The sequence below is a fragment of the Ascaphus truei genome, chromosome 4, assembly GCF_040206685.1.
Source record: "Ascaphus truei isolate aAscTru1 chromosome 4, aAscTru1.hap1, whole genome shotgun sequence".
In the NCBI taxonomy this organism is placed as follows: Eukaryota; Metazoa; Chordata; class Amphibia; order Anura; family Ascaphidae; genus Ascaphus; species Ascaphus truei.
In genome coordinates this window covers 154,838,928-154,851,825 of record NC_134486.1, presented here as the reverse complement: position 1 = coordinate 154,851,825, position 12,898 = coordinate 154,838,928, and positions in this window count along the sequence as shown.

The following is a 12,898-nucleotide window of genomic DNA, read 5'->3' as shown; positions in this document are numbered from 1 at the left end:
AAGTAGCTTCGAAAAACGCTTAGGTTATGTTTCAGAGTTGCTTCTAATGTACCAAAGCTGGACTTAGACATAATTTCACTCTCACAACATTATGGCTGGTTGGAGAGAGTCCGAACCACAAGTACCGGGTCCATGGTTCTGGCCGTATACTGGGGGGACGGGGACGACTCCCATTAACCCCTGACTATACCGGGGATACGCTTATCACAATGCCTTACTGGTCTGTGCTGAAGCAGGGCATTCTGGCAGCCAAGTGGCTTGACCTTTATTAGTGAGCCTGGTTACCCCCTCTCGGAACCACAGACTTAGAAATCGCCAGCTCATATACAGTGCATAAAATATATTTATATATATACCCTTATACACCATTTTAATAAAAAATATCACAAAATTCTTCTAAGTCCCTCGGGAAGAGTGAAAGACGCGCACGTTCATTTTCAGATCTCCTAGACCTTCCTACTGTATAAGAAGTTAGCCAAAAAGTAGCTTCGAAAAACGCTTAGGTTAAGTTTCAGAGTTGCTTCTAATGTACCAAAGCTGGACTTAGACATAATTTCACTCTCACAACATTATGGCTGGTTGGAGACAGTCCGAACCACAAGTACCGGGTCCATGGTTCTGGCCGTATACTGGGGGGACGGGGACGACTCCCATTAACCCCTGACTACACCGGGGATACGCTTATCACAATGCCTTTCTGGTCTGTGCTGAAGCAGGGCATTCTGGCAGCCAAGTGGCTTGACCTTTATTAGTGAGCCTGGTTACCCCCTCTCGGAACCACAGACTTAGAAATCGCCAGCTCATATACAGTGCATAAAATATATTTATATATATACCCTTATACACCATTTTAATAAAAAATATCACAAAATTCTTCTAAGTCCCTCGGGAAGAGTGAATGACGCGCACGTTCATTTTTAGAGCTCCTAGACCTTCCTATAAGAAGTTAGCCAAAAAGTAGCTTCGAAAAACGCTTAGGTTAAGTTTCAGAGTTGCTTCTAATGTACCAAAGCTGGACTTAGACATAATTTCACTCTCACAACATTATGGCTGGTTGGAGAGAGTCCGAACCACAAGTACCGAGTCCATGGTTCTGGGCGTATACTGGGGGGACGGGGACGACTCCCATTAACCCCTGACTATACCGGGGATACGCTTATCACAATGCCTTACTGGTCTGTGCTGAAGCAGGGCATTTCGGCAGCCAAGTGGCTTGACCTTTATTAGTGAGCCTGGTTACCCCCTCTCGGAACCACAGACTTAGAAATCGCCAGCTCATATACAGTGCATAAAATATATTTATAAAATATATTTATATATATACCCTTATACACCATTTTAATAAAAAATATCACAAAATTCTTCTAAGTCCCTCGGGAAGAGTGAAAGACGCGCACGTTCATTTTCAGAGCTCCTAGACCTTCCTATAAGAAGTTAGCCAAAAAGTAGCTTCGAAAAACGCTTAGGTTAAGTTTCAGAGTTGCTTCTAATGTACCAAAGCTGGACTTAGACATAATTTCACTCTCACAACATTATGGCTGGTTGGAGAGAGTCCGAACCACAAGTACCGGGTCCATGGTTCTGGCCGTATACTGGGGGGACGGGGACGACTCCCATTAACCCCTGACTATACCGGGGATACGCTTATCACAATGCCTTACTGGTCTGTGCTGAAGCAGGGCATTCTGGCAGCCAAGTGGCTTGACCTTTATTAGTGAGCCTGGTTACCCCCTCTCGGAACCACAGACTTAGAAATCGCCAGCTCATATACAGTGCATAAAATATATTTATATATATACCCTTATACACCATTTTAATAAAAAATATCACAAAATTCTTCTAAGTCCCTCGGGAAGAGTGAAAGACGCGCACGTTCATTTTCAGATCTCCTAGACCTTCCTACTGTATAAGAAGTTAGCCAAAAAGTAGCTTCGAAAAACGCTTAGGTTAAGTTTCAGAGTTGCTTCTAATGTACCAAAGCTGGACTTAGACATAATTTCACTCTCACAACATTATGGCTGGTTGGAGACAGTCCGAACCACAAGTACCGGGTCCATGGTTCTGGCCGTATACTGGGGGGACGGGGACGACTCCCATTAACCCCTGACTACACCGGGGATACGCTTATCACAATGCCTTTCTGGTCTGTGCTGAAGCAGGGCATTCTGGCAGCCAAGTGGCTTGACCTTTATTAGTGAGCCTGGTTACCCCCTCTCGGAACCACAGACTTAGAAATCGCCAGCTCATATACAGTGCATAAAATATATTTATATATATACCCTTATACACCATTTTAATAAAAAATATCACAAAATTCTTCTAAGTCCCTCGGGAAGAGTGAATGACGCGCACGTTCATTTTTAGAGCTCCTAGACCTTCCTATAAGAAGTTAGCCAAAAAGTAGCTTCGAAAAACGCTTAGGTTAAGTTTCAGAGTTGCTTCTAATGTACCAAAGCTGGACTTAGACATAATTTCACTCTCACAACATTATGGCTGGTTGGAGAGAGTCCGAACCACAAGTACCGAGTCCATGGTTCTGGGCGTATACTGGGGGGACGGGGACGACTCCCATTAACCCCTGACTATACCGGGGATACGCTTATCACAATGCCTTACTGGTCTGTGCTGAAGCAGGGCATTTCGGCAGCCAAGTGGCTTGACCTTTATTAGTGAGCCTGGTTACCCCCTCTCGGAACCACAGACTTAGAAATCGCCAGCTCATATACAGTGCATAAAATATATTTATAAAATATATTTATATATATACCCTTATACACCATTTTAATAAAAAATATCACAAAATTCTTCTAAGTCCCTCGGGAAGAGTGAAAGACGCGCACGTTCATTTTCAGAGCTCCTAGACCTTCCTATAAGAAGTTAGCCAAAAAGTAGCTTCGAAAAACGCTTAGGTTAAGTTTCAGAGTTGCTTCTAATGTACCAAAGCTGGACTTAGACATAATTTCACTCTCACAACATTATGGCTGGTTGGAGAGAGTCCGAACCACAAGTACCGGGTCCATGGTTCTGGCCGTATACTGGGGGGACGGGGACGACTCCCATTAACCCCTGACTATACCGGGGATACGCTTATCACAATGCCTTACTGGTCTGTGCTGAAGCAGGGCATTCTGGCAGCCAAGTGGCTTGACCTTTATTAGTGAGCCTGGTTACCCCCTCTCGGAACCACAGACTTAGAAATCGCCAGCTCATATACAGTGCATAAAATATATTTATATATATACCCTTATACACCATTTTAATAAAAAATATCACAAAATTCTTCTAAGTCCCTCGGGAAGAGTGAAAGACGCGCACGTTCATTTTCAGATCTCCTAGACCTTCCTACTGTATAAGAAGTTAGCCAAAAAGTAGCTTCGAAAAACGCTTAGGTTAAGTTTCAGAGTTGCTTCTAATGTACCAAAGCTGGACTTAGACATAATTTCACTCTCACAACATTATGGCTGGTTGGAGACAGTCCGAACCACAAGTACCGGGTCCATGGTTCTGGCCGTATACTGGGGGGACGGGGACGACTCCCATTAACCCCTGACTACACCGGGGATACGCTTATCACAATGCCTTTCTGGTCTGTGCTGAAGCAGGGCATTCTGGCAGCCAAGTGGCTTGACCTTTATTAGTGAGCCTGGTTACCCCCTCTCGGAACCACAGACTTAGAAATCGCCAGCTCATATACAGTGCATAAAATATATTTATATATATACCCTTATACACCATTTTAATAAAAAATATCACAAAATTCTTCTAAGTCCCTCGGGAAGAGTGAATGACGCGCACGTTCATTTTTAGAGCTCCTAGACCTTCCTATAAGAAGTTAGCCAAAAAGTAGCTTCGAAAAACGCTTAGGTTAAGTTTCAGAGTTGCTTCTAATGTACCAAAGCTGGACTTAGACATAATTTCACTCTCACAACATTATGGCTGGTTGGAGACAGTCCGAACCACAAGTACCGGGTCCATGGTTCTGGCCGTATACTGGGGGGACGGGGACGACTCCCATTAACCCCTGACTATACCGGGGATACGCTTATCACAATGCCTTTCTGGTCTGTGCTGAAGCAGGGCATTCTGGCAGCCAAGTGGCTTGACATTTATTAGTGAGCCTGGTTACCCCCTCTCGGAACCACAGACTTAGAAATCGCCAGCTCATATACAGTGCATAAAAAATATTTATATATATATACCCTTATACACCATTTTAATAAAAAATATCACAAAATTCTTCTAAGTCCCTCGGGAAGAGTGAAAGACGCGCACGTTCATTTTCAGAGCTCCTAGACCTTCCTATAAGAAGTTAGCCAAAAAGTAGCTTCGAAAAACGCTTAGGTTATGTTTCAGAGTTGCTTCTAATGTACCAAAGCTGGACTTAGACATAATTTCACTCTCACAACATTATGGCTGGTTGGAGAGAGTCCGAACCACAAGTACCGAGTCCATGGTTCTGGGCGTATACTGGGGGGACGGGGACGACTCCCATTAACCCCTGACTATACCGGGGATACGCTTATCACAATGCCTTACTGGTCTGTGCTGAAGCAGGGCATTTCGGCAGCCAAGTGGCTTGACCTTTATTAGTGAGCCTGGTTACCCCCTCTCGGAACCACAGACTTAGAAATCGCCAGCTCATATACAGTGCATAAAATATATTTATAAAATATATTTATATATATACCCTTATACACCATTTTAATAAAAAATATCACAAAATTCTTCTAAGTCCCTCGGGAATAGTGAAAGACGCGCACGTTCATTTTCAGAGCTCCTAGACCTTCCTATAAGAAGTTAGCCAAAAAGTAGCTTCGAAAAACGCTTAGGTTAAGTTTCAGAGTTGCTTCTAATGTACCAAAGCTGGACTTAGACATAATTTCACTCTCACAACATTATGGCTGGTTGGAGAGAGTCCGAACCACAAGTACCGGGTCCATGGTTCTGGCCGTATACTGGGGGGACGGGGACGACTCCCATTAACCCCTGACTATACCGGGGATACGCTTATCACAATGCCTTACTGGTCTGTGCTGAAGCAGGGCATTCTGGCAGCCAAGTGGCTTGACCTTTATTAGTGAGCCTGGTTACCCCCTCTCGGAACCACAGACTTAGAAATCGCCAGCTCATATACAGTGCATAAAATATATTTATATATATACCCTTATACACCATTTTAATAAAAAATATCACAAAATTCTTCTAAGTCCCTCGGGAAGAGTGAATGACGCGCACGTTCATTTTTAGAGCTCCTAGACCTTCCTATAAGAAGTTAGCCAAAAAGTAGCTTCGAAAAACGCTTAGGTTAAGTTTCAGAGTTGCTTCTAATGTACCAAAGCTGGACTTAGACATAATTTCACTCTCACAACATTATGGCTGGTTGGAGACAGTCCGAACCACAAGTACAGGGTCCATGGTTCTGGCCGTATACTGGGGGGACGGGGACGACTCCCATTAACCCCTGACTATACCGGGGATACGCTTATCACAATGCCTTTCTGGTCTGTGCTGAAGCAGGGCATTCTGGCAGCCAAGTGGCTTGACATTTATTAGTGAGCCTGGTTACCCCCTCTCGGAACCACAGACTTAGAAATCGCCAGCTCATATACAGTGCATAAAAAATATTTATATATATATACCCTTATACACCATTTTAATAAAAAATATCACAAAATTCTTCTAAGTCCCTCGGGAAGAGTGAAAGACGCGCACGTTCATTTTCAGAGCTCCTAGACCTTCCTATAAGAAGTTAGCCAAAAAGTAGCTTCGAAAAACGCTTAGGTTATGTTTCAGAGTTGCTTCTAATGTACCAAAGCTGGACTTAGACATAATTTCACTCTCACAACATTATGGCTGGTTGGAGAGAGTCCGAACCACAAGTACCGAGTCCATGGTTCTGGGCGTATACTGGGGGGACGGGGACGACTCCCATTAACCCCTGACTATACCGGGGATACGCTTATCACAATGCCTTACTGGTCTGTGCTGAAGCAGGGCATTTCGGCAGCCAAGTGGCTTGACCTTTATTAGTGAGCCTGGTTACCCCCTCTCGGAACCACAGACTTAGAAATCGCCAGCTCATATACAGTGCATAAAATATATTTATAAAATATATTTATATATATACCCTTATACACCATTTTAATAAAAAATATCACAAAATTCTTCTAAGTCCCTCGGGAAGAGTGAAAGACGCGCACGTTCATTTTCAGAGCTCCTAGACCTTCCTATAAGAAGTTAGCCAAAAAGTAGCTTCGAAAAACGCTTAGGTTAAGTTTCAGAGTTGCTTCTAATGTACCAAAGCTGGACTTAGACATAATTTCACTCTCACAACATTATGGCTGGTTGGAGAGAGTCCGAACCACAAGTACCGGGTCCATGGTTCTGGCCGTATACTGGGGGGACGGGGACGACTCCCATTAACCCCTGACTATACCGGGGATACGCTTATCACAATGCCTTACTGGTCTGTGCTGAAGCAGGGCATTCTGGCAGCCAAGTGGCTTGACCTTTATTAGTGAGCCTGGTTACCCCCTCTCGGAACCACAGACTTAGAAATCGCCAGCTCATATACAGTGCATAAAATATATTTATATATATACCCTTATACACCATTTTAATAAAAAATATCACAAAATTCTTCTAAGTCCCTCGGGAAGAGTGAAAGACGCGCACGTTCATTTTCAGATCTCCTAGACCTTCCTACTGTATAAGAAGTTAGCCAAAAAGTAGCTTCGAAAAACGCTTAGGTTAAGTTTCAGAGTTGCTTCTAATGTACCAAAGCTGGACTTAGACATAATTTCACTCTCACAACATTATGGCTGGTTGGAGACAGTCCGAACCACAAGTACCGGGTCCATGGTTCTGGCCGTATACTGGGGGGACGGGGACGACTCCCATTAACCCCTGACTACACCGGGGATACGCTTATCACAATGCCTTTCTGGTCTGTGCTGAAGCAGGGCATTCTGGCAGCCAAGTGGCTTGACCTTTATTAGTGAGCCTGGTTACCCCCTCTCGGAACCACAGACTTAGAAATCGCCAGCTCATATACAGTGCATAAAATATATTTATATATATACCCTTATACACCATTTTAATAAAAAATATCACAAAATTCTTCTAAGTCCCTCGGGAAGAGAGAATGACGCGCACGTTCATTTTTAGAGCTCCTAGACCTTCCTATAAGAAGTTAGCCAAAAAGTAGCTTCGAAAAACGCTTAGGTTAAGTTTCAGAGTTGCTTCTAATGTACCAAAGCTGGACTTAGACATAATTTCACTCTCACAACATTATGGCTGGTTGGAGAGAGTCCGAACCACAAGTACCGAGTCCATGGTTCTGGGCGTATACTGGGGGGACGGGGACGACTCCCATTAACCCCTGACTATACCGGGGATACGCTTATCACAATGCCTTACTGGTCTGTGCTGAAGCAGGGCATTTCGGCAGCCAAGTGGCTTGACCTTTATTAGTGAGCCTGGTTACCCCCTCTCGGAACCACAGACTTAGAAATCGCCAGCTCATATACAGTGCATAAAATATATTTATAAAATATATTTATATATATACCCTTATACACCATTTTAATAAAAAATATCACAAAATTCTTCTAAGTCCCTCGGGAAGAGTGAAAGACGCGCACGTTCATTTTCAGAGCTCCTAGACCTTCCTATAAGAAGTTAGCCAAAAAGTAGCTTCGAAAAACGCTTAGGTTAAGTTTCAGAGTTGCTTCTAATGTACCAAAGCTGGACTTAGACATAATTTCACTCTCACAACATTATGGCTGGTTGGAGAGAGTCCGAACCACAAGTACCGGGTCCATGGTTCTGGCCGTATACTGGGGGGACGGGGACGACTCCCATTAACCCCTGACTATACCGGGGATACGCTTATCACAATGCCTTACTGGTCTGTGCTGAAGCAGGGCATTTCGGCAGCCAAGTGGCTTGACCTTTATTAGTGAGCCTGGTTACCCCCTCTCGGAACCACAGACTTAGAAATCGCCAGCTCATATACAGTGCATAAAATATATTTATAAAATATATTTATATATATACCCTTATACACCATTTTAATAAAAAATATCACAAAATTCTTCTAAGTCCCTCGGGAAGAGTGAAAGACGCGCACGTTCATTTTCAGAGCTCCTAGACCTTCCTATAAGAAGTTAGCCAAAAAGTAGCTTCGAAAAACGCTTAGGTTAAGTTTCAGAGTTGCTTCTAATGTACCAAAGCTGGACTTAGACATAATTTCACTCTCACAACATTATGGCTGGTTGGAGACAGTCCGAACCACAAGTACCGGGTCCATGGTTCTGGCCGTATACTGGGGGGACGGGGACGACTCCCATTAACCCCTGACTACACCGGGGATACGCTTATCACAATGCCTTTCTGGTCTGTGCTGAAGCAGGGCATTCTGGCAGCCAAGTGGCTTGACCTTTATTAGTGAGCCTGGTTACCCCCTCTCGGAACCACAGACTTAGAAATCGCCAGCTCATATACAGTGCATAAAATATATTTATATATATACCCTTATACACCATTTTAATAAAAAATATCACAAAATTCTTCTAAGTCCCTCGGGAAGAGTGAATGACGCGCACGTTCATTTTTAGAGCTCCTAGACCTTCCTATAAGAAGTTAGCCAAAAAGTAGCTTCGAAAAACGCTTAGGTTAAGTTTCAGAGTTGCTTCTAATGTACCAAAGCTGGACTTAGACATAATTTCACTCTCACAACATTATGGCTAGTTGGAGACAGTCCGAACCACAAGTACCGGGTCCATGGTTCTGGCCGTATACTGGGGGGACGGGGACGACTCCCATTAACCCCTGACTATACCGGGGATACGCTTATCACAATGCCTTTCTGGTCTGTGCTGAAGCAGGGCATTCTGGCAGCCAAGTGGCTTGACATTTATTAGTGAGCCTGGTTACCCCCTCTCGGAACCACAGACTTAGAAATCGCCAGCTCATATACAGTGCATAAAAAATATTTATATATATATACCCTTATACACCATTTTAATAAAAAATATCACAAAATTCTTCTAAGTCCCTCGGGAAGAGAGAAAGACGCGCACGTTCATTTTCAGAGCTCCTAGACCTTCCTATAAGAAGTTAGCCAAAAAACAGCTTCGAAAAACGCTTAGGTTAAGTTTCAGAGTTGCTTCTAATGTACCAAAGCTGGACTTAGACATAATTTCACTCTCACAACATTATGGCTGGTTGGAGACAGTCCGAACCACAAGTACCGGGTCCATGGTTCTGGGCGTATACTGGGGGGACGGGGACGACTCCCATTAACCCCTGACTATACCGGGGATACGCTTATCACAATGCCTTACTGGTCTGTGCTGAAGCAGGGCATTTCGGCAGCCAAGTGGCTTGACCTTTATTAGTGAGCCTGGTTACCCCCTCTCGGAACCACAGACTTAGAAATCGCCAGCTCATATACAGTGCATAAAATATATGTATATAATATATTTATATATATACCCTTATACACCATTTTAATAAAAAATATCACAAAATTCTTCTAAGTCCCTCGGGAAGAGTGAAAGACGCGCACGTTCATTTTCAGAGCTCCTAGACCTTCCTATAAGAAGTTAGCCAAAAAGTAGCTTCGAAAAACGCTTAGGTTAAGTTTCAGAGTTGCTTCTAATGTACCAAAGCTGGACTTAGACATAATTTCACTCTCACAACATTATGGCTGGTTGGAGACAGTCCGAACCACAAGTACCGGGTCCATGGTTCTGGCCGTATACTGGGGGGACGGGGACGACTCCCATTAACCCCTGACTATACCGGGGATACGCTTATCACAATGCCTTTCTGGTCTGTGCTGAAGCAGGGCATTCTGGCAGCCAAGTGGCTTGACCTTTATTAGTGAGCCTGGTTACCCCCTCTCGGAACCACAGACTTAGAAATCGCCAGCTCATATACAGTGCATAAAATATATTTATATATATACCCTTTTACACCATTTTAATAAAAAATATCACAAAATTCTTCTAAGTCCCTCGGGAAGAGTGAAAGACGCGCACGTTCATTTTCAGAGCTCCTAGACCTTCCTATAAGAAGTTAGCCAAAAAGTAGCTTCGAAAAACGCTTAGGTTAAGTTTCAGAGTTGCTTCTAATGTACCAAAGCTGGACTTAGACATAATTTCACTCTCACAACATTATGGCTGGTTGGAGACAGTCCGAACCACAAGTACCGGGTCCATGGTTCTGGCCGTATACTGGGGGGACGGGGACGTCTCCCATTAACCCCTGACTATACCGGGGATACGCTTATCACAATGCCTTTCTGGTCTGTGCTGAAGCAGGGCATTCTGGCAGCCAAGTGGCTTGACATTTATTAGTGAGCCTGTTTACCCCCTCTCGGAACCACAGACTTAGAAATCGCCAGCTCATATACAGTGCATAAAAAATATTTATATATATATACCCTTATACACCATTTTAATAAAAAATATCACAAAATTCTTCTAAGTCCCTCGGGAAGAGTGAATGACGCGCACGTTCATTTTTAGAGCTCCTAGACCTTCCTATAAGAAGTTAGCCAAAAAGTAGCTTCGAAAAACGCTTAGGTTAAGTTTCAGAGTTGCTTCTAATGTACCAAAGCTGGACTTAGACATAATTTCACTCTCACAACATTATGGCTGGTTGGAGACAGTCCGAACCACAAGTACCGAGTCCATGGTTCTGGGCGTATACTGGGGGGACGGGGACGACTCCCATTACCCCTGACTATACCGGGGATACGCTTATCACAATGCCTTACTGGTCTGTGCTGAAGCAGGGCATTTCGGCAGCCAAGTGGCTTGACCTTTATTAGTGAGCCTGGTTACCCCCTCTCGGAACCACAGACTTAGAAATCGCCAGCTCATATACAGTGCATAAAATATATGTATATAATATATTTATATATATACCCTTATACACCATTTTAATAAAAAATATCACAAAATTCTTCTAAGTCCCTCGGGAAGAGTGAAAGACGCGCACGTTTATTTTCAGAGCTCCTAGACCTTCCTATAAGAAGTTAGCCAAAAAGTAGCTTCGAGAAACGCTTAGGTTAAGTTTCAGAGTTGCTTCTAATGTACCAAAGCTGGACTTAGACATAATTTCACTCTCACAACATTATGGCTGGTTGGAAACAGTCCGAACCACAAGTACCGGGTCCATGGTTCTGGCCGTATACTGGGGGGACGGGGACGACTCCCATTAACCCCTGACTATACCGGGGATACGCTTATCACAATGCCTTTCTGGTCTGTGCTGAAGCAGGGCATTCTGGCAGCCAAGTGGCTTGACCTTTATTAGTGAGCCTGGTTACCCCCTCTCGGAACCACAGACTTAGAAATCGCCAGCTCATATACAGTGCATAAAATATATTTATATATATACCCTTATACACCATTTTAATAAAAAATATCACAAAATTCTTCTAAGTCCCTCGGGAAGAGTGAAAGACGCGCACGTTCATTTTCAGAGCTCCTAGACCTTCCTATAAGAAGTTAGCCAAAAAGTAGCTTCGAAAAACGCTTAGGTTAAGTTTCAGAGTTGCTTCTAATGTACCAAAGCTGGACTTAGACATAATTTCACACTCACAACATTATGGCTGGTTGGAGACAGTCCGAACCACAAGTACCGGGTCCATGGTTCTGGCCGTATACTGGGGGGACGGGGACGACTCCCATTAACCCCTGACTATACCGGGGATACGCTTATCACAATGCCTTTCTGGTCTGTGCTGAAGCAGGGCATTCTGGCAGCCATGTGGCTTGACCTTTATTAGTGAGCCTGGTTACCCCCTCTCGGAACCACAGACTTAGAAATCGCCAGCTCATATACAGTGCATAAAATATATTTATATATATACCCTTATACACCATTTTAATAAAAAATATCACAAAATTCTTCTAAGTCCCTCGGGAAGACTGAAAGACGCGCACGTTCATTTTCAGATCTCCTAGACCTTCCTATAAGAAGTTAGCCAAAAAGTAGCTTCGAAAAACGCTTAGGTTAAGTTTCAGAGTTGCTTCAAATGTACCAAAGCTGGACTTAGACATAATTTCACTCTCACAACATTATGGCTGGTTGGAGACAGTCCGAACCACAAGTACCGGGTCCATGGTTCTGGCCGTATACTGGGGGGACGGGGACGACTCCCATTAACCCCTGACTATACCGGGGATACGCTTATCACAGTGCCTTTCTGGTCTGTGCTGAAGCAGGGCATTCTGGCAGCCAAGTTGCTTGACATTTATTAGTGAGCCTGGTTACCCCCTCTCGGAACCACAGACTTAGAAATCGCCAGCTCATATACAGTGCATAAAATATATTTATATATATATACCCTTATACACCATTTTAATAAAAAATATCACAAAATTATTCTAAGTCCCTCGGGAAGAGTGAAAGACGCGCACGTTCATTTTCAGAGCTCCTAGACCTTCCTATAAGAAGTTAGCCAAAAAGTAGCTTCGAAAAACGCTTAGGTTAAGTTTCAGAGTTGCTTCTAATGTACCAAAGCTGGACTTAGACATAATTTCACTCTCACAACATTATGGCTGGTTGGAGAGAGTCCGAACCACAAGTACCGGGTCCATGGTTCTGGCCGTATACTGGGGGGACGGGGACGACTCCCATTAACCCCTGACTATACCGGGGATACGCTTATCACAATGCCTTACTGGTCTGTGCTGAAGCAGGGCATTCTGGCAGCCAAGTGGCTTGACCTTTATTAGTGAGCCTGGTTACCCCCTCTCGGAACCACAGACTTAGAAATCGCCAGCTCATATACAGTGCATAAAATATATTTATATATATACCCTTACTGTATACACCATTTTAATAAAAAATATCACAAAATTCTTCTAAGTCCCTCGGG